This window comes from Pelophylax lessonae (genome assembly GCF_965119305.1).
Source record: "Pelophylax lessonae genome assembly, chromosome: 8".
NCBI classification, from domain to species: Eukaryota; Metazoa; Chordata; class Amphibia; order Anura; family Ranidae; genus Pelophylax; species Pelophylax lessonae.
In genome coordinates, this window is record NC_138775.1 from 112,842,178 (window position 1) to 112,861,329 (window position 19,152).

The window sequence follows — 19,152 nt, forward strand, 5'->3', positions numbered from 1 at the left end:
GCCTGTTGAGGGATCCTCGTATAAAAAGGCTGAAGGAGAATGACCTGTACTGGGTGGCCACGCTACTAGACCCCCGGTATAAGCAGAAAGTGTCTGAAATGTTACCGAATTACCGGCAGTCGGAAAGGATGCAGCAGTTACAAAACAAGTTAAAAAGTATGCTTTACACAGCGTATAAGGGTGATGTCACAGCACAACGGGAATCTAACAGGGGAAGAGGTGAAAGTAATCCTCCTCCTACCACGACCACGCCAGCAAGGACAGGACGCTTTACAGACGTGTTGTTGATGGAGGACATGCAGAGCTTTTTACGTCCTACGCATCACCACAGCCCTTCGGGGTCCACCCTCAGAGAACGACTAGACCGTCAGGTAGCAGACTACCTTGCCCTAACTGCAGATATCGACACTCTGAGGAGCAATGAACCCCTTGACTACTGGGTGTGCAGGCTTGACCTGGGCCTGAGCTATCCGAATTTGCGATAGAACTTCTGGCCTGCCCCGCTTCAAGTGTCCTGTCAGAAAGGACCTTCAGCACAGCAAGAGGTATTGTCACTGAGAAGAGAAGTCGCCTAGGTCAAAAAAGTCTAGATTACCTCGCCTTTTATTAAGATGAATGAGGCATGGATCCCGAAGGGACTGACAGTGGGGGATGCATTTGACTAAAAAAGGCCTAATGAGATGCCTTGGGCTAAAAATGGTCCACACGCAGCTGTATTTAATCTCTGCATGCCGGATGACTTACGTGACTTCTCCGCCACCAACTAGGGTTCAAGCCGCAATGTTTTAGTGCACTTTCTGCCTGGAAAACCTAAATTTTTCTGGCCGCTGCTACAGCAGCGGCTGCAACAATACCTGCTTTTTCAGGCATGTGTACATGCCTAATTTTTCTGGCCTCTGGTGCTACACTGTGGCTGCAAAAAACAAAACACAAAAAAAAAGGCACATACATGTGTCAATTCCCCTTCGTGATCGTTACCTTGTTGTGGTGAAGGGGCTTGAGTATCACAATGAAGCGATCACCTCTAGGAGTGTGTTGGCAATGTTGGCACACCCCAGATGATAAGGTCGTTGCTTCATTGTGAACAGATCAAAAGCCTACTAGGCCAACAATGGGCCCACACTGCAGAATCATTGTTTTCTGGATCACTTAATTGTCACTGAACTACCTCAGCACAACCATAGGCTTTGAAAAACCGCCATCGCCTGCAATCTCCCAAACGTGCGCATGAGCACAGTCCTCACTACAGCAAGATTGACGCATAGAGGAATAAAATTTATGTCATGAGTGTGTCAACTATTGACAACTCTTTGCGGTTGTCTAAAATCTATTCGATACACGTCCCCTGATAGGGGACGTAACAGGGATTAAACTGATAAGAATAGTACTACTTAACACACCACTCATATAGGATGGCACAGTACATTGCACGGCACACGCGCAGTGCCCAAAATTGGAAGTAAGAGGACAGACCAACCATCTTTTTCCATCTCCCATTTCCTAAAATCTATTCCATACACCGGCCCCTGATAGGGGACGTAACAGGGATTAAACTGATAAGAATAGTACTTGTGACGGTACTAACCGTCACTATGATTTAAAAAATCAGATATTTGGAGGTTTGGACTGTTTAAAATGGGGCCTGTATTTACAAGTGATGCTAATGTGTATTGTACTGCAATAACAGCCATGTCTTCATATAGAGATGGGAAGGTTTTTTATCCTACACTGGGAGACTTAGACTGTTCTAGACTGCTAATGTCTTCGGCTCAGCCACTTGTCGTCCAGACATTGTTAAATATGTTAATACTGTCTGTGTTTTGAGATGGAATGTGTATTGTGCTAAGTATTCCTGTTCCATTCTTACATGCTAATGACCTTGCATTGTTCTGGCCAGGTGGCTAGATAATTAGTTTAGGGTTATTTTGTGCCTGTTTACAAATCTATCTGCATATGCTAATGCAATCAGACTCACATTACCTGATAGTGTGTATATAATGTGTTTGTGTGGATGTAATAAACAGTTCTTGCTTAGATTCACAGCATAGAGTGTCATCTCATGTTTGTGGGAGAAGGCTATACCAGCTCTATCTCCCTTCTGCTTGGATCGCTCAATCACTAGCTATGGTGAGAGCGATTCCTCCTCCACTCTAAAGCATCCCTCACACTAGGGGGAAGAGAACATCTCTGGCGGCGAAAATCCCTCTTTCCATGGGGGCGACCGCTACAACTGGTGGCAAGCGGTGGGATGGTTCTTTTCCCCTAGAGGAGATGCTACAACTGGTTCCAAGAATGGAATGAGCAGATGGAGAATCGCTACGGAAGCTTGAAGAGGTCAACCTTGAAAGATTTGTTGGAGAACCGTGGCTGACCAACAAATAACCGTACCAAAAAGGAACTACTGGCCGAGCTGATGGAAATGGACCGAAACGACGGTGTAACTGAAGCAGTAGCCCCGAACCTGGAGGATGAGTGGATGCGGACTGTGCGTATGCGGTTGGCGTTGTATGGACCCAATCCTCCTGCAGACATCATTTCCCAGGTGATGAACGCCGCTATCGATGAGAACCGGGAGAAACGACAATACCAGTTGCGCATGGCGGAGATCCAGAGACCAATGAGCCCAACTGTGGAGAATGCTCCAGCCCCAACAAAACGGAAAAAGATACCATTCGCAGCCTTTAAGAGCTTCCAGGAATCGGAGGGGGAAATAGATGGCTACTTAGCCGACTTTGAGAGACAATGTGCCTTACACAAAGTACCCACAGATGAATGGGTCACCATCCTGGCCTGGAAGTTAACAGGTAGAGCTGCCGAAGCCTTTAGAGCTATACCTGATGAGGAAATTCACCTCTACCCAGCAGTCAAGGAGGCTTTGCTTGCTCGGTACTCAGTCACCACCGAGGCGTATAGGAGACGGTTCCGGGAGTCCAAAAAGCACAGCGAGGATTCCTACACGAGTGGGCCTGCTGTCTTTACAGAACAGCCTCCCTCTGGATTACCAGTTGTCAAGCCATATCAGGAGAGGATGTGTTACAGCTGTTTCTATTGGAACATTTTTTCAACACCCTGCAGCCAGAGATACAGGTATGGATTCGGGATCGGCGACCGCTCACCTTACCCGAAGCAGCTCGTCTGGCTGATGAGTATATTGACTCCAGGAAAACGGAGCAACCCTCCGTAAGACCTGCTCCCGGACCAGTGGCACCAACCCGAAGCCCAGGTACCTGCAATTGCCCACCACAACGCTTCCAACAGCAAAGCCAGGTACAGTGCCATCGGTGCAAACAGTTCGGACACTACCAAAGAAACTGTGACCAGAGAAGGAACCATGATTCATGGCTTCGAGCAGGACCACCTTCCCCAGCACGGACAGCCGTCCACTACTACCATGGCCACAGGCAGCAACAACCTAGCCTCAGACCAATGCTCAAGCCCTGGATTACCATCTTGGACCACCCCTACCACAGAGAGGGGGGAACTCCTCCAACTCGCAGGCACGCAGATACCAATCCCGCAGTGGGGTACAGTGCTACAGGTGCAAGCAGGTTGGGCACTACCAACGAGACTGTACCCAGAGCAGGGACCAAGCTGCATGGATCCGACCAGGGTCACCCCCTCCAGTAAAGACAACGGTCCCCTACTATCATGCAGAGGCTTCCCCAGTCATACCAATATTCAAACCCACCGAGGTGCAATTGGGTACCCTTCATGAAGCTGACCCAGTGAAAGCCGCTACAGAGAACCGCCAGCACCATTGCCAATCTGTCCAGTTAAACGGAAAGCCTGTGCGAGGTCTCCGAGAAACGGGAGCCACTCTCACTTTGGTCAAGCGACATTTGGTCCCAGATGCCGCCCGAACTGGAGGTTCAGTAGTAGTACGGGTAGCAGGGGGAGGGGTGCACCAGATACCCACTGTGAGGGTCCACTTGAATTGGGGTGCAGGGTCAGGTCTGATTGATGTGGGGTTGATACAGGAGCTCCCCACCAATGTCTTACTGGGGAACGACCTAGGCCACTTGACCTCCAGCGTTCCTGCCGGTCCAGATCCCGGGCCCATATCACCGAGACCTACTTACATTCTGAGGTCCAGACGCTTGAATGTTTGGATGGAGTGCGGTCATATGGGATAGGTTTTGGTTTGGGAGGGGAGGGCCATGGCAGATTTACTTGGAACTCCCTGGATTGACTCTTTGGGACTTGTTACCCGACTAACTCAGGCACAGACCAGTTGGAGGTCTGGTACCTGGATTAGTCTACCTTTTGGGGGGAAGAGATGTGACGGTACTAACCGTCACTATGATTTCAAAAATCAGATACTTGGAGGTTTGGACTGTTTTAAATGGGGTCTGTATTTACAAGTGATGCTAACGTGTATTGTACTGCAATGTCAGCCATGTCTTCATATAGAGATGGGAAGGTTTTTTATCCTACACTGGGAGACTTAGACTGTTCTAGACTGCTAATGTCTTCGGCTCAGCCACTTGTCGTCCAGACATTGTTAAATATGTTAATACTGTCTGTGTTTTGAGATGGAATGTGTATTGTGCTAAGTATTCCTGTTCCATTCTTACATGCTAATGACCTTGCATTGTTCTGGCCAGGTGGCTAGATAATTAGATTAGGGTTATTTTGTGCCTGTTTACAAATCTATCTGCATATGCTAATGCAATCAGACTCACATTACCTGATAGTGTATATAATGTGTTTGTGTGAATGTAATAAACAGTTCTTGCTTAGATTCACAGCATAGAGTGTCATCTCATGTTTGTGGGAGAAGGCTATACCAGCTCTATCTCCCTTCTGCTTGGATCGCTCAATCACTAGCTATGGTGAGAGCGATTCCTGCTCTACTCTACAGCATCCCTCACACTAGGGGGAAGAGAACATCTCTGGCGGCGAAACCCTTCTTTCTATGGGGGCGGCCGCTACAGTACTACTTAAAACACCACTCATATAGTATGGCACAGTACATTGCACGGTGCACGCGCAGTGCCCAAAATTGGAAGTAAGAGGACAGACCAACCATCTTTTTCCATCTCCCGGTTCCTAAAATCTATTCCATTCACTGGCCCCTGATAGGGGACGTAACGTAACAGGGATTAAATTGATAAGAATAGTACTACTTAACACACCACTCATATAGGATGGCACAGTACATTGCACGGTGCACGCGCAGTGCCCAAAATTGGAAGTAAGAGGACAGACCAACCATCTTTTGCCATCTCCCGGTTCCTAAAATCTATTCCATACACCGGCCCCTGATCGGGGACGTAACGTAACAGGGATTAAATTGATAAGAATAGTACTACTTAACACACCACTCATATAGGATGGCACAGTACATTGCACGGCGCACGCGCCGTGCCCAAAATTGAAAGTAAGAGGACAGACCAACCATCTTTTTCCATCTCCCGGTTCCTAAAATCTATTCGATACACGTCCCCTAATAGGGGACGTAACAGGGATTAAACTGATAAGAATAGTACTACTTAACACACCACTCATATAGGATGGCACAGTACATTGCACGGTGCACGCGCAGTTCCCAAAATTGGAAGTAAGAGGACAGACCAACCATCTTTTTCCATCTCCCGGTTCCTAAAATCTATTCCATACACCGGCCCCTGATAGGGGACGTAACGTAACAGGGATTAAACTGATAAGAACAGATTTTTTTAATTTAAAAAAAAGAGGACAGCCTCTGCGGAGCTGGGTATTTTTTGGCCGCGTTACTGAATGCTCATGCACAATGGCTGTAGGCTCATGCGTCCTTTTGCGGAGGTGACAAACCTGGTCAGTCAAACCCAAGGCAACATCATCAACCTCATCCCATATGCGTTTTTTCTGGAGCGTGCCCTGCGAAGAGTGCTGGATCAGGCCGTAGATGAGCATGAAGAGGAAGAGTTGTGGTCCCCATCACCACCAGAAGCAGCCTTGTCGTTGTCGATTGCTGGACCTGTGGCAACGCAGAGAGAGGAGTCTGAAGAAGAGAAGTCAGAGGAGGAAGGTGGCTTTGAAGAGGTTGAAGACCAACCACAGCAGGCGTCCCAGGGGGCTTGTTGTCACCTTTCAGGGACCCTTGGTGTTGTACGTGGCTGGGTGGAGGAAGAGACCTTCAATGACGTCAGAGAGGACAAGGAACGGGACATGGCTAGCTTGGTATCCAACCTTGTGCAAATGGGGAGTTTGCGGTTGTGCAAATGGACTGACTGACTGACTGTTAAATGGGGAGTTTGGGCTGTCAGAGTTTGGTCTGTCACTGTGAAGCGGGCGTAACCCTTACACTACCTGATCGATACAACATCATACCTGATCGTATACACACACTGGATGTTTTAATGCACGTTATTCCAAACAATTTAGGCATGTTAGGTGATTTATGCCCTTTATGGATTAAAACACGACTCTGCGTCAACTACGGAATTTTCCATGGAGTTTTGCCCTGGATCCCCCTCCGGCATGCCACAGTCCAGGTGTTAGTCCCCTTGAAACAACTTTTCCATCACTATTGTGGCCAGAAAGAGTCCCTGTGGGTTTTAAAATTCGCCTGCCTATTGAAGTCTATGGCGGTTCGCCCGTTCGCGAACATTTGCGGAGGTTCGCGTTCGCCGTTCGCGAACGGCAAATTTTAGGTTCGCGACATCTCTATTAATCACACAAAAAAAGTTCTTAAAAATTGTTGTTTTTGATAGAGAGACAATTTTTGAAAAAAATATTTTTTTAAAAAAAAAAAAAAGAGATTTCTTTGGATTTAGTGTCTGTGGGGGCTAAAAAAGTGTACCTGTGAAGTTTCAGCTCTGTAGCATGCCCAGAACAAGAAAAAAAAGATAATTTTTCTTAGAATTTCAGTAGCGCAGGGATGATGTTACCCTCCTTTCACACCTGGGCGTTTTTGTTTAAGGCGTTTATTGGGTGTCTTTGGAGGCAGGCATGACATCTGAACTTCTGTATAGGGGTATATATATTTATATATACAGACACTAAATCCAAAGAAATCTCTTTTTTTTTTTTTTTCAATAATTTTTTCAATAATTGGCTCTCTATCAAAAACGACCATTTTTAAAACCTTTTTTTTGTGTGATTAATAGTCCATGGGGCATGACCCAGAACCCTAGGCACTTTTTAGGGGCATTTATTGGGTTTTAGGGCTTCAAAATTGTGTTTTTTGATTCCATATATATATATATATTCTATGTATATATATATATACATACACACATATATTTATATATATATATATATATATATATATATATATATACACACACACATACACATATATATATATATATATATATATATATATATATATATATATATATATATACGCCTATACAGAAGTTCAGATGTCATGCCTGCCTCCAAAGACGCCCAGAAAACGCCCAATAAACGCCTGAAACAAAAACGCACAAATTCTAAGAAAAAGTATCTTTTTTTTTTTTCTTCTGGTTCTGGACATGCTACAGAGCTGAAACTTCACGGGTACACTTTTTAGACCCCCCAGACACTAAATCCAAAGAAATCTCATTTTTTTTTCAATAATTGGCTCTCTATCAAAAACGACAATTTTTAAGAACTTTTTTTTGTGTGATTAATAGTCCCTGGGGCATGACCCAGAACCCTAGGCACTTTTTAGGGGCATTTATTGGGTTTTAGGGCTTCAAAATGATGTTTTTTGATTCCAGAAGTTAAGGTCCCATTGATATCAATGGGGTTCTGGAATCCGAACCGAACTTTCGGGAAATTCGGGTGTTCTGGTCGAACCGAACTTTTCAAAAGTTCGATCATCCCTAATTATTAGTAGTAATTAGCATGGATTCATGAAAAATCGTTCTTGCCAAACCAATCTATTAACCTTCTATGATGAAGTGAGCTGCCACCTAGATAAAGGTAAGCCTGTGGATGTGGTGTACCTGGACTTCACAAAGGCCTTTGACACCGTTCCCCACAAACGCTTACTGTTCAAAATAAGGAAGGTAGGTATGGACCATAAGGTGAGTACCTGGCTTACAGGGGAGGTTGCAAAGGGTGGTGATTTAATGGGGAGTACTCAGATTGGGCAGGTGTGGAAAGCGGGGTCCCCCAGGGTTCTGTCCTGGGGCCAATCCTGTTTAATTTATTCATAAATGATCTAGAGGAGGGGATATCGAGTAAAATCTCAGTATTTGCGGATGATACTAAACTAAGCATGCCAATATCTTCTGGGCAGGATGTGGAAGCCTTATAAGCGGACCTGAACAAAATTATGGGGTGGGCAACTACATGGCAGATGAATTTTTAATGTTGAAAAATGTAAAGTAATGCACCTGGGTGCCAGAAACCAGAAAACAAGCTAATCACTGGGGGGGGGGGGACCTCCTGGGTGAGTCTAGGATGGAAAAGGACCTGGGGTACTGGTTGACAACAGGCTTGGCAGTGGCATGCAATGCCAAGCCGCTGCAAGCAAAGCCAACAGAATACTGGGATGTATAAAAAAGGGGATTCAGTCCAGAAATAAAGAGATTATTCTCCCACACTGCAAGACTCTGGTCCGGCCACATCTGGAGTATGCTGTCCAGTTCTGGGCACCGGTTCTCAGGAAGGATGTGCTGGAACTGGAGAAAGTCCAGAGAAGGGCAACAAAAATAATTAGGGGAATGGAGGACATCACCTATGAGGAAAGACTACAAGCACTGAACTTATTCTCTCTGGAGAAGAGACGATTGAGGGGGGATATGATATCAATGTACAAATCTTGTACTGGCAACCCTAGCATATGGAAAAACCTATTTAGTGAAAGGAAATACAATACGACACATGGCCACTCACTAAAACTAGAGGAAAGGCGGTTTAACCTTAAAATACGCAGGGGGTTCTTCACTGTGAGAGCAGTAAGGATGTGGAATTCTCTTCCGCAAACAGTCGTATCAGCAGGGAGCATTAATAGTTTCAAAAAACTATTAGATGGGCACCTTAAATACCACAACATAGAGGGGTATACAATGTACGGTTAACAGCAAACACACACACTTCATAGGTTGAACTCGATTGACTGGTCTCTTTTTTCAACCTCACTAACTATGTAACTATAGAATCTACAGGTACACCAAAATTCCTTTTTTTATTTCAGAAGAGTGTCCCTCTTTGCTTGATTTCTCCTTACTTCCTGATCTGTCTTGTGCCACTAAAATAGACAAGGGAGTGGTGAGAAATCTCACAAAAGCCTATCACATCCTGCATGCTTGTGATTTTTTTTTAACCTAAAAATTTTGAAAAACAATGTCAAAAAATTTCAGAAAAAACCCTTGAAGTAGTTATTTAATTAATGTTAGTGGCACATTTAAATTGTTATCAAACCCAGGACACTGTATTCACTATGTCTGGTCTCCCACAGTACACAGAACATGGAAATGTAATTGTTTTAGTAAATATAAACTGCTAAATACCCTTTTCTTATTAGCAGTATATAGAAGTCTTGTGGCTTCTATTAGTGTCTGGTTAAAGCTTGTTGGAGGAGTTTTCATTCTATACTGCAGGGGCGTAACTACAGGGGTTGCAATTGCAACCGGGCCCCATGCTCCAGGGGGCCTGTTCGGCTCTCCTGTACACCTGGATAGGAGGGGGGGGGGAGCAGCATGTAGAGAAATCACTGTCCTCCTTTTTCCTCCTGTAGCTTCAGGAGGAAAATGGAGGAGATTGGTTCCTCTGTATGCTGCCCCTGCCACTCCTCCTATTCAGTTCACTTGTTTTCTGCTGTCTGTGGGCTCCTATGTGCTCCCTTCATCTCCTGCCGGCTGCAGGAGGGGATGTGTCCACAATAGAGAACCGGTAAGGGGTCAGTAAATATGTAATTTAACAGCTCCTTCCTTTTCTGAATTGACAGAGTCATAGTCAGTGACATTGTAAAAAAAAAAAAAAAAAATGCTAAAAAATAATACAATTAAAATACCAAACAATAAAAACTAGACACCAGTGGGTGAACTTCCAGGATTGCAAAGGTCACACTTGCAACCGGGCCCTGCATTCCACCACTGCGGGGAGGCCCCAAGATGGCAGGAAGGGAGCCCACTGGGTCCTTGCTAAGTAATTCAATAATATACTCTGCCATTATCTCTTTTTGTTTCAGGTCAAACAAATTACCCTCCGAAGCCCATCCCCCCTCTTTTTCTACCCTCCCTCTTTCCCTTCCTTTCCCTTCCTGTCTCCCCCCCCCCCATTCCCTAACCCTCCTCCCTCCCTTTCCCTCCCCTTCCCTCCTCCCCTTTCCCTTTCTCTCCTTTACATTTTCCATCTTGTTACCTACTGTCCATGTTCTATTATTAAGACATGTATACAACTATCAGATCATACAGTTTTGTACAGTAAGAATTTACGACAAAAAACAATAGGTAAGCTATCTCTTTATTACTCGCGAGGACTATCACTATATTGTTTGCTTTTTGTTATAGGCAACATAGAAAGTAGAAATAAGAAAGAATGAATAATATAATCATTACTATTTAACTTAGACAAGACAGTCATTGGTCTTTTGCCTGAATATCCCGCCTTTCCCCTCTTGGCCCCTCCCCTTAGCCACGCCGGTGACATTTGCCTCGCCGTGACTAAGGATCGGACCAATAACGCCCCCCTTAAGCTCTCCTGACTGTCTACTCTCTATACAACCAATTCCCACTCCTCTTCCATTTTCCTGTTTTTCTTTCCCCCTTCTCTTCGTTCCTTCCTTCCTTTTTTGCTTCCATACTGACTTTATTGCCATAAAGGCAATACTAATAAGGTTATTGTGTTGTAATAATGAAACATCACATAAATACATGGATTAATGTTGGATTATATTTTATTTGATACCCATACTGGGTACAAACGGCACAAATTTATATATATAAATCGGTAGATATAAATAATAGTTTCTATTTTAAAATAAAACCAAACATAATATCTTTGTAATCTTTGTAGAGCCTAACTAATATACTGTTCAAGTTTGATGACAGTGTAAGATTTCTGTGAATATTAATGTACTTGCTATCTATCTTTTAGAAACATTAATTTCTTTAACTTGCTGGAGCCTGAAGAAGCATTTTTCTGCGAAACGCGTAGTTCCAGCATCTGTTTTGACCATATAGTCCCTTATTAGAGCTCACTACATTATCTGTAAATGCACCTGATGTACCTCTTATAACATGTCTTTCTTGTATATGTATGTATAAACTGTTTTATAATTTTGTAAAATAAATAAAATCTATATTTTTATTCCGTTTACAATCTTTTTTGGAAGTGCGGAGGTTATCTTATCGTATCTGTGGCACATTTAAACCCCCTGGGCTTGAGCTCGTCTGCACCAATTGGTTTGCAGATCTGCACAAACCCTCACCCTTTACACACAATTTCTGTTTTTTGGGGGAGGTGCCAAAAATGTTTATCAGCCAGGTCTAATCAGCCGCTATTCCCCCCCATCACAATTCCTGGAGCCCACTGTAGAACTTGTGAAAGGGTCCCGCAACGAGAGTTAAGTCCCCAGGATCAGTGGGAAGAGCCTCAGGCTTGAAGGGAAGGGCCCCGGCAAGGGGTCCGGGGGGGCCTTCATGGTTTCTTGCACCGGGCACCTGAAGTTTCTAGTTACGCCTCTGCTATACTGAGTGTCCTATGGGGCTGCATGACCCCTGACCCTCTGTCTGGAGAGCGCTGATTGGTCTTGTGCTGATGACATGCACCATGCGCCGTATGGTGAGGGAGTGAGACGCAGCGGCTCCGACTCACCCTGCATAAAAGATCCTTACACCCCGCTCGCCGAGTTCCGCCAACGGCTCCTTACTGCCCGGTGAGTCTCCCCGCACGGTCAGGCAGTGATGGACCACTTTATTGTTCACGGAGCCACCGGGAATCCCGCGCTGCTGCAGCAGGATGTCTCCCCTCAGGCAGTCCCTCCAGGCAATATGGCGGCCGCGTCCTCCGCAGACGGCGCGGCGCTGACCCCCGCCTCCCCTGCACACAACTCAGTGGCTGACCCCCAATACCAACTGATGGCATAGGCAGTGGCTGCTATTTTCTCGCCCACCATCACTGAGGCGGTGGAGCGGGCGGTCACGGCAGGGATCTCCCAGCTGCGCAAGGAACTGGGAGAACATGCCTCAAGGATTACTGCGGTGGAAACTAGAGTGTCTGATTTGGAGGATGAAATGCAAGCCTCCTTCACTAATGAAGCTAAATCATCACAAACGCAGCAATATCTGCTGGAAAAGATCGATGACCTTGAAAATCGATCCAGAAGAAACAACTTGAGACTTATAGGTTTGCCTGAATCTTTTAACGCAGGTCTCCTTCCTGATGTGTGCTCAGTGCGCATCCCACAAGCCCTTGGTATAACCACACCGTGTACCGTTGAGAGGGCTCACCGCCTGGGAGCACCGTCGAATGATCGCAAAACCCCCCGTCCAGGTATAATCCGCTACCTGAACTATGCAGATAGACTGGCCATCCTAAAGTCTTTTAAAAATGCAAAATCGCTGGTCCTGGACGGCAGTAAACTGGTTCTTTTCGCGGATTATTCCCAGGAAGTGGCCCGCAGGCCAAGGCCTTTCAGCCCGCCTGCAACGCCCTGTTTCAGAAGGGTCTCAAATTTACCCTAGCTTATCCAGCAACTCTTCGATTCACGGATCAGTTTGGCGAGCCTAAAGCATTCACCCATCCAGAGGAAGCCTTGGATTATATTCAAACCCACCTCCATTTATCCATGGACACACACCCCCCTGCCGGACCCTCCGTCTCTTCTTCTCACAGGGACCTCCGCAGTCCACGCAAGGAATCGCCTAAGCGGGGTCGCTTCTCCGCAACAGCATCTTACAGGTACAAGCTCAGATGAAGCCGGCACCTGCACCTCCTGTACAGTACTTCCTTCCTGGGCCGTCCCTGATCTATTAGCCCGGACTACGATTAACCAGCTTTGTAGATGGACGTAACTATCTTTATTAATATTGCTTCCTGTTCTCTTGTTTGTGCCTTACAGGGATCTATGTTTTTTTGTGCCGCACAATTCTTTGGTTCTTTCGTATTGTTAGTGTTATTTTTTTTCTTCTTTTTTTTACTTCTCTCTGCACTGCATTATGTCATCACAATGTTATGCCTGCCCTTTTGGGGTTATTTTTGTGCGGCCTTGCCAAGGTGTCTGGCTCCCTAATCACATCTCAACTTGGGACTGGTGATTTGCCTACTAATGCTCACTGGGTTTCTTATGCTGCATAATAACCCGGAGTCTTGAGCGAGTGGAACCGGCCACCACCTGGTAACGCTGTCGGAGGTTTGGTTCCATGCGGAAAAAAGAGAAGTCTCCAATTGCTATGTTATATTTTGTTTATATGTTTATTTTCATTTTGTTCTCGCCCCTCCATATTCTAGGTTTTCTGGAATGTGGACGGTGTGACATGTACCCTTGTCTCTTTACCCCCCTTCATGCCGTCCCTAGGTCTCCCCCCTGTTCCCCCATTTGCATCCTCCGAGTACATGACTACAGACATGCCCTAATTGCGATTCTCGACAGGCTTATCATCCACCTCCTTAAGCTTCCTTGACTTAAACATAGTAACATGGAATGTGAAGGGTCTCCGATCCCCCCATAAACGGATGGCGGTACTCCGTCACCTTCAGCGCTTAGACACTGATATAGCGCTCCTTCAGGAATCTCACCTTACCAAGACTGATATGGAACGTATGAAAAAACTGTGGGAGGGCCGTGTCTTTGGCTCGGCCTCCACCAAGCACAAGGCCGGTGTTCTCATACTAGTCCATAAAATAGTCACTTTGGACATTTCTCCCCTTTATTCGGATGATGATGGCAGATTGCTTATACTTCATTTGCACACCCACACAGACTCTTTCATTTTAGCTAACGTATATGCTCCTACTCCTTCTTCGGCCCCCTTTTTCCAAAAACTAGCTGGTCTACTAGCCCCTCATATACATTTACCATTGCTCATTGGTGGCGACTTTAACGCTGTGATGGACCCACTTATGGATAGATCGCTACGTGCGCCCAATCCCCACACGTCTCCTTCTACACCCCCCCCCTCACCTCCCAGACTTTGCTGCTAGTTTAAACCTTGTTGACGTCTGGCGCCAAGCTAATCCCATCGACAAGACATATACATACTACTCCCCCCCACATGATTTGTTCTCTCGGATTGATTATTTCTTTGGGGCCACAACTATACTCCCTTCGCTGCATTCTCCGGAGATCACAGACATGGTCATATCTGATCACTCCCCTTTATTGCTCACGCTTACCCTCTCCGCCCCGAAATCTACCTTCAAGCCCTGGCGCTTTCCCTCGTACCTATCGATCCTGGCTTCGTCTGACTACCCTGTTGGTTCCTGATCCTGGCTTCGTCTGACTACCCTGTTGGTTCCTGACCCCTGGCTTCGCAAAGACTCTGCATCAGTTTCGCCATCCGTTTGGACTTTTGCTTTACAGCTTGTTTTTCAATAAAGCTTTCTTATTTTCACTTATCTGTTGTTGTACGTCTGGTTCATGGTTCCGTGACATTAGGACCAAGCCATGAATTCTGACGGTACAGGGTCATCCTCGCTACCCACGCTGGTTGCCAGACTTGATCAGCAGGATCACCTGTTGGGTCAGTTCGCCGTGGCGTTGCAAACCCTGCTTGAACGCACGGCTCATTTCGCTCCCGTAGCTGATGGGTCGGTTGTCGCTCCTGGGCCCGCTCCTACTGCCGCTCCGGTTGTTGCGCCAGAGTCCACCCCGACACCTGTTGTTGCGCCTGCGGTGTTTCGGGGTATGTCCGGTTCTGCCCCCCTTCCACAGCGCTTTGGGGGAGAGCCAACTCAGTGCCGAGGTTTCCTTAACCAGGTGGGCATTTATTTCGAGTTGCTGCCACATGCCTTTCCTACTGAGAGATCAAAGGTGGGCTTCTTAATCTCGCTGCTCTCGGACAAGGCCTTGGCCTGGGCCAGCCCTTTATGGGAGAACAACAATCCGGTGGTTGCCGAGTTTTCCGGTTTTGTTGCTTCTCTTCGGAAGGTATTTGATGTGCCGGCTCGTGCTGCCTCTGCTGCGAAGCTCCTTATGTCCATCAGACAGGGTTCACGATCCGTAGCTGAATACGCCATTGAGTTTCGTACCCTGGCAGCAGAGGTGGGCTGGAATAATGAGGCTCTGGTCGCTGCTTTCTCTCATGGTCTCTCGGATGCCTTGAAGGATGAGGTTGCAGCTAAGGACCTACCAGTGGAGCTCGAGTCTCTTATTTCTTTCCTGATTTTGATTGACACCAGACTCAGGGAGAGACCTTCCTTTAAGGAGAGTCTGCGGAGGCCTCCTAACAGATTGGCGCCTACCTTTGTTGTCCCACCCGTGCCTCCCTCTCCTCCCACGCCTCCTGGGGATGACTTGTCTGGGGGTGAACCCATGCAGCTGGGGTTTGCTCGCCTGTCCGAGGGGGAGAGGGTACTCCGGAGACGCGAGGGCCGATGCATGTACTGTGGTCTCGGTGGGCATTTTCGGTTGGCATGTCCGAACCGTCCGGGAAACGCTCGCACCTGAGATCCTGTCGGGGGCAGATCTTGGGTGGAGTCTCCTCGTCCCCGGTTTCCCGTGTTGACAAACCACTGATCACTGTTGTCCTCTCCTGGGTCGGGGGCTCGGTGACGACCCAGGCGTTGGTGGACTCTGGTGCTGGTGGTTTGTTCATTGATAGTGTGTTCGCTGCCTCCAATTCCATTCCTCTGCAGGCTCGAGGTTCTCCTCTGGCTCTTGAGGCGATAGACGGCAGACCCCTTCTGCCGCCACACGTGACTCATGAGACCCTTCCAGTGGGGTTAGCCATTGGTGCAGTCCACAGAGAGTCGGTCTGCTTCCAGGTTATTTCGTCTCCACACTACTCGGTGGTCTTGGGGTACCCCTGGCTCCAGAAGCATAATCCGATTTTCGATTGGAGATCGGCCGAGATCCTCACGTGGTCACCGCAGTGTGGGGCTAGTTGCATCCATGGGCCTGTCAAGTTGCTGTGTACTTCCTCGGACTCTCTGTTGCCTCCTGAATACGAGGAGTACCGGGATGTATTCGATAAGGTGCGCGCGGTTGCCCTACCTCCGCACCGCCCATACGATTGTGCCATCGAGTTACAATCTGGTGCCGTTCCTCCTCGTGGCAAAGTCTATCCACTGTCGGTAGCGGAGAATGAGGCCATGGAGGAGTACGTGAAGGAGGCGCTTTCACGCGGACACATTCGCAAATCCTCGTCCCCGGCAGGGGCTGGATTTTTCTTTGTGAAAAAGAAGGGCGGTGAGTTGAGGCCTTGCATCGATTACAGGGGTCTCAATCGCATCACGATCAAGAACGCTTACCCGATACCCTTGATTTCCGAGCTGTTCGATCGCCTTAAAGGGGCCACGGTCTTTACCAAACTCGACCTGAGGGCGGCATATAACCTCGTAAGGATCAAGGCGGGCGATGAGTGGAAGACCGCGTTTAACACCAGGACCGGTCATTATGAATCCTTGGTTATGCCCTTTGGGCTGTGCAATGCGCCCGCAGTCTTTCAGGAATTCATCAACGATGTTTTCCGTGACCTGTTGCAGCAGTGTGTGGTGGTCTATTTGGATGACATCTTGGTATATTCTGAGTCCATGGAGACCCACATTCTGGATGTCAAACGAGTGTTGCAACGGTTACGAGAGAACAAGCTGTTCGGTAAGCTTGAGAAATGCGAATTTCACCGATCCCAGGTAACCTTCTTAGGTTACATCATTTCCGCTGAGGGGTTCTCCATGGATCCTGAGAAGGTTTCGGCTGTCTTACAGTGGCCCCAGCCCAGTGGTCTTCGCTCCCTGCAGCGCTTTTTGGGCTTCGCCAATTATTATCGGAAGTTCATCAGGGACTTTTCCGTGCTAGCCAAGCCTCTCACGGATCTGACCAGGAAGGGCAGTAATTCCCAGGTCTGGCCGCCCGAGGCCATCCAAGCTTTTGAGGCTCTAAAGTCCGCCTTTGTGTCAGCTCCGATTCTGTCGCATCCCAACCCTGGGTTGCCCTTTGTCCTCGAGGTGGACGCGTCTGAGACGGGAGTAGGCGCCCTTCTGTCTCAGCGTAGAACACCAGAGGGTTCTCTGCTTCCTTGTGGGTTTTACTCCCGGAAACTGTCTTCCGCGGAGTGCAACTACCAGATTGGTGACAGGGAGTTATTGGCCATCGTGCAGGCTCTTAAAGAATGGAGGCACTTGCTCGAGGGTTCGGTGGTTCCGGTCCTCATCCTGACGGACCACAAGAATCTGACCTACCTCTCTGAGGCCAAGAGATTGACACCACGTCAGGCCAGATGGGCTCTGTTCTTGTCACGTTTTAATTACGTGGTCTCCTACCTACCCGGTTCCAAGAACATCAGGGCGGATGCCTTATCACGGCAGTACTCCGCCCTGTCCAGGGAGGAGTCTATTCCGACTTCGGTCATACCTCCGAATCAGATCCTGGCCGCCATTCGCACCAGCCTGACCTCTCCCCTGGGTGAGCAGATTTTGGCGGCTCAATCTGGTGCTCCCTCTGGGAGACCCAACGGCAGATGTTTTGTGCCTGAGGAGTTGCGCACTCGGTTGTTGCGAACCTACCATAACTCCAAGACCGCGGGGCATCCTGGAAAGAATCAGCTGTCCTGGGCTTTTTCACGTCTGTTCTGGTGGCCTTCCCTACGTTCCGACATCGCCGCATATGTAGCGGCATGCTCCGTTTGTGCCCAGAGTAAGTCTCCTCGGCACCTTCCGTTGGGCCTTCTGCAACCCTTAGCCACCGGGGAGCGCCCATGGTCACACCTGGGGATGGATTTCATTGTGGACCTCCCTGCATCCCGAGGCCATACGGTCATTCTCATGATTGTGGATCGGTTTTCCAAAATGTGCCACTGTGTTCCTCTCAAGAAGTTACCCTCTGCACAGTAGTTGGCCACGATTTTTGCCAGGGAGGTCTTCCGGTTGCACGGTTTGCCCAAGGAGATTGTGTCGGATCGGGGGAGTCAGTTTGTGTCCAGGTTCTGGCGCGCCTTTTGCTCCCAGTTGGGGATTCATCTCTCCTTCTCCTCGGCCTACCACCCTCAGTCCAATGGGGCCGCAGAACGATCCAATCAGGCCTTGGAGCAATTCCTTCGTTGCTATGTCTCCGATCACCAAGACAATTGGGTTGACCTCCTGCCTTGGGCTGAGTTTGCCAGGAACACGGCGGTGAACTCTTCCTCTGGGACGTCTCCCTTCATGGCCAACTATGGGTTCCAACCTGCCGTGTTACCGGAGGTGTTCTCTCCCCAGGATATTCCGGCTGTGGAGGATCACCTTTCTGTCCTACGTGCTTCTTGGGTACAGATCCAGAGGTCCCTTGAGGTCTCTGCGCAGCGCCAGAGACTCCAGGCTGATCGCAGACGAGCGCCTGCTCCTTCCTACCAGGCCGGAGACCGTGTATGGTTGTCCACCCGCAACCTCAACCTTCGAGTGCCCACTCCCAAGCTGGCGCCTCGCTTTGTTGGTCCCTTCCGAGTGCTTCGCAGGGTAAACCCGGTAGCCTATGCCCTTGCGCTTCCTCCTGGCATGCGGATCTCCAACGTGTTTCATGTCTCCCTGTTGAAGCCACTGGTGTGTAATCGTTTCACTTCCTCGGTTCCTCGGCCTCGTCCGGTCCGAGTGGGCAATCGTGAGGAGTATGAGGTGAGCAATATCCTGGACTCACGCCTGGTCCGCGGTCGGGTGCAGTTTTTGGTTCATTGGCGTGGTTATGGTCCAGAGGAGCGTTCCTGGGTTCCCTCCGCAGATGTCCATGCTCCTGCCTTGCTCCGAGCCTTCCACGCACGCTTCCCTCAGAAACCGTTCTTTGCTCCGCGGAGGAGGGGCCCTTGAGGGGGAGGTACTGTCATGGTCTTACCTTCTTGCTGTTTCTCCTTCGTTTGACATGTGCTGGCGGCCATCTTGGTTTCTGGGTTTCTTGTAGCCTCCCACCCTGCGGCTCCTCCTTCCCACTGGGAGGAGCTGGATGCCTAGCTCATATATATAGGAGATCTGTGGCTTCAGTTCCCTGCTTGGTCCTCCTGTGTTCACATGCTTCTAAGACTGCTGCTGCTTCTGGTTCCTGTTCCTGGCTTCGTCTGACTACCCTGCTGGTTCCTGATCCTGGCTTCGTCTGACTACCCTGTT

General features: G+C 48.2%; 1 protein-coding gene across 1 annotated transcript in view; it reads right to left on the bottom strand.

Moving 5' to 3' along the window:
* Positions 1-19,152, bottom strand: part of CACNA1I (calcium voltage-gated channel subunit alpha1 I) — a 2,042,880-nt gene that overhangs the window by 1,845,365 nt on the left and 178,363 nt on the right. The gene's annotated exons all lie outside the window — the stretch shown is intronic.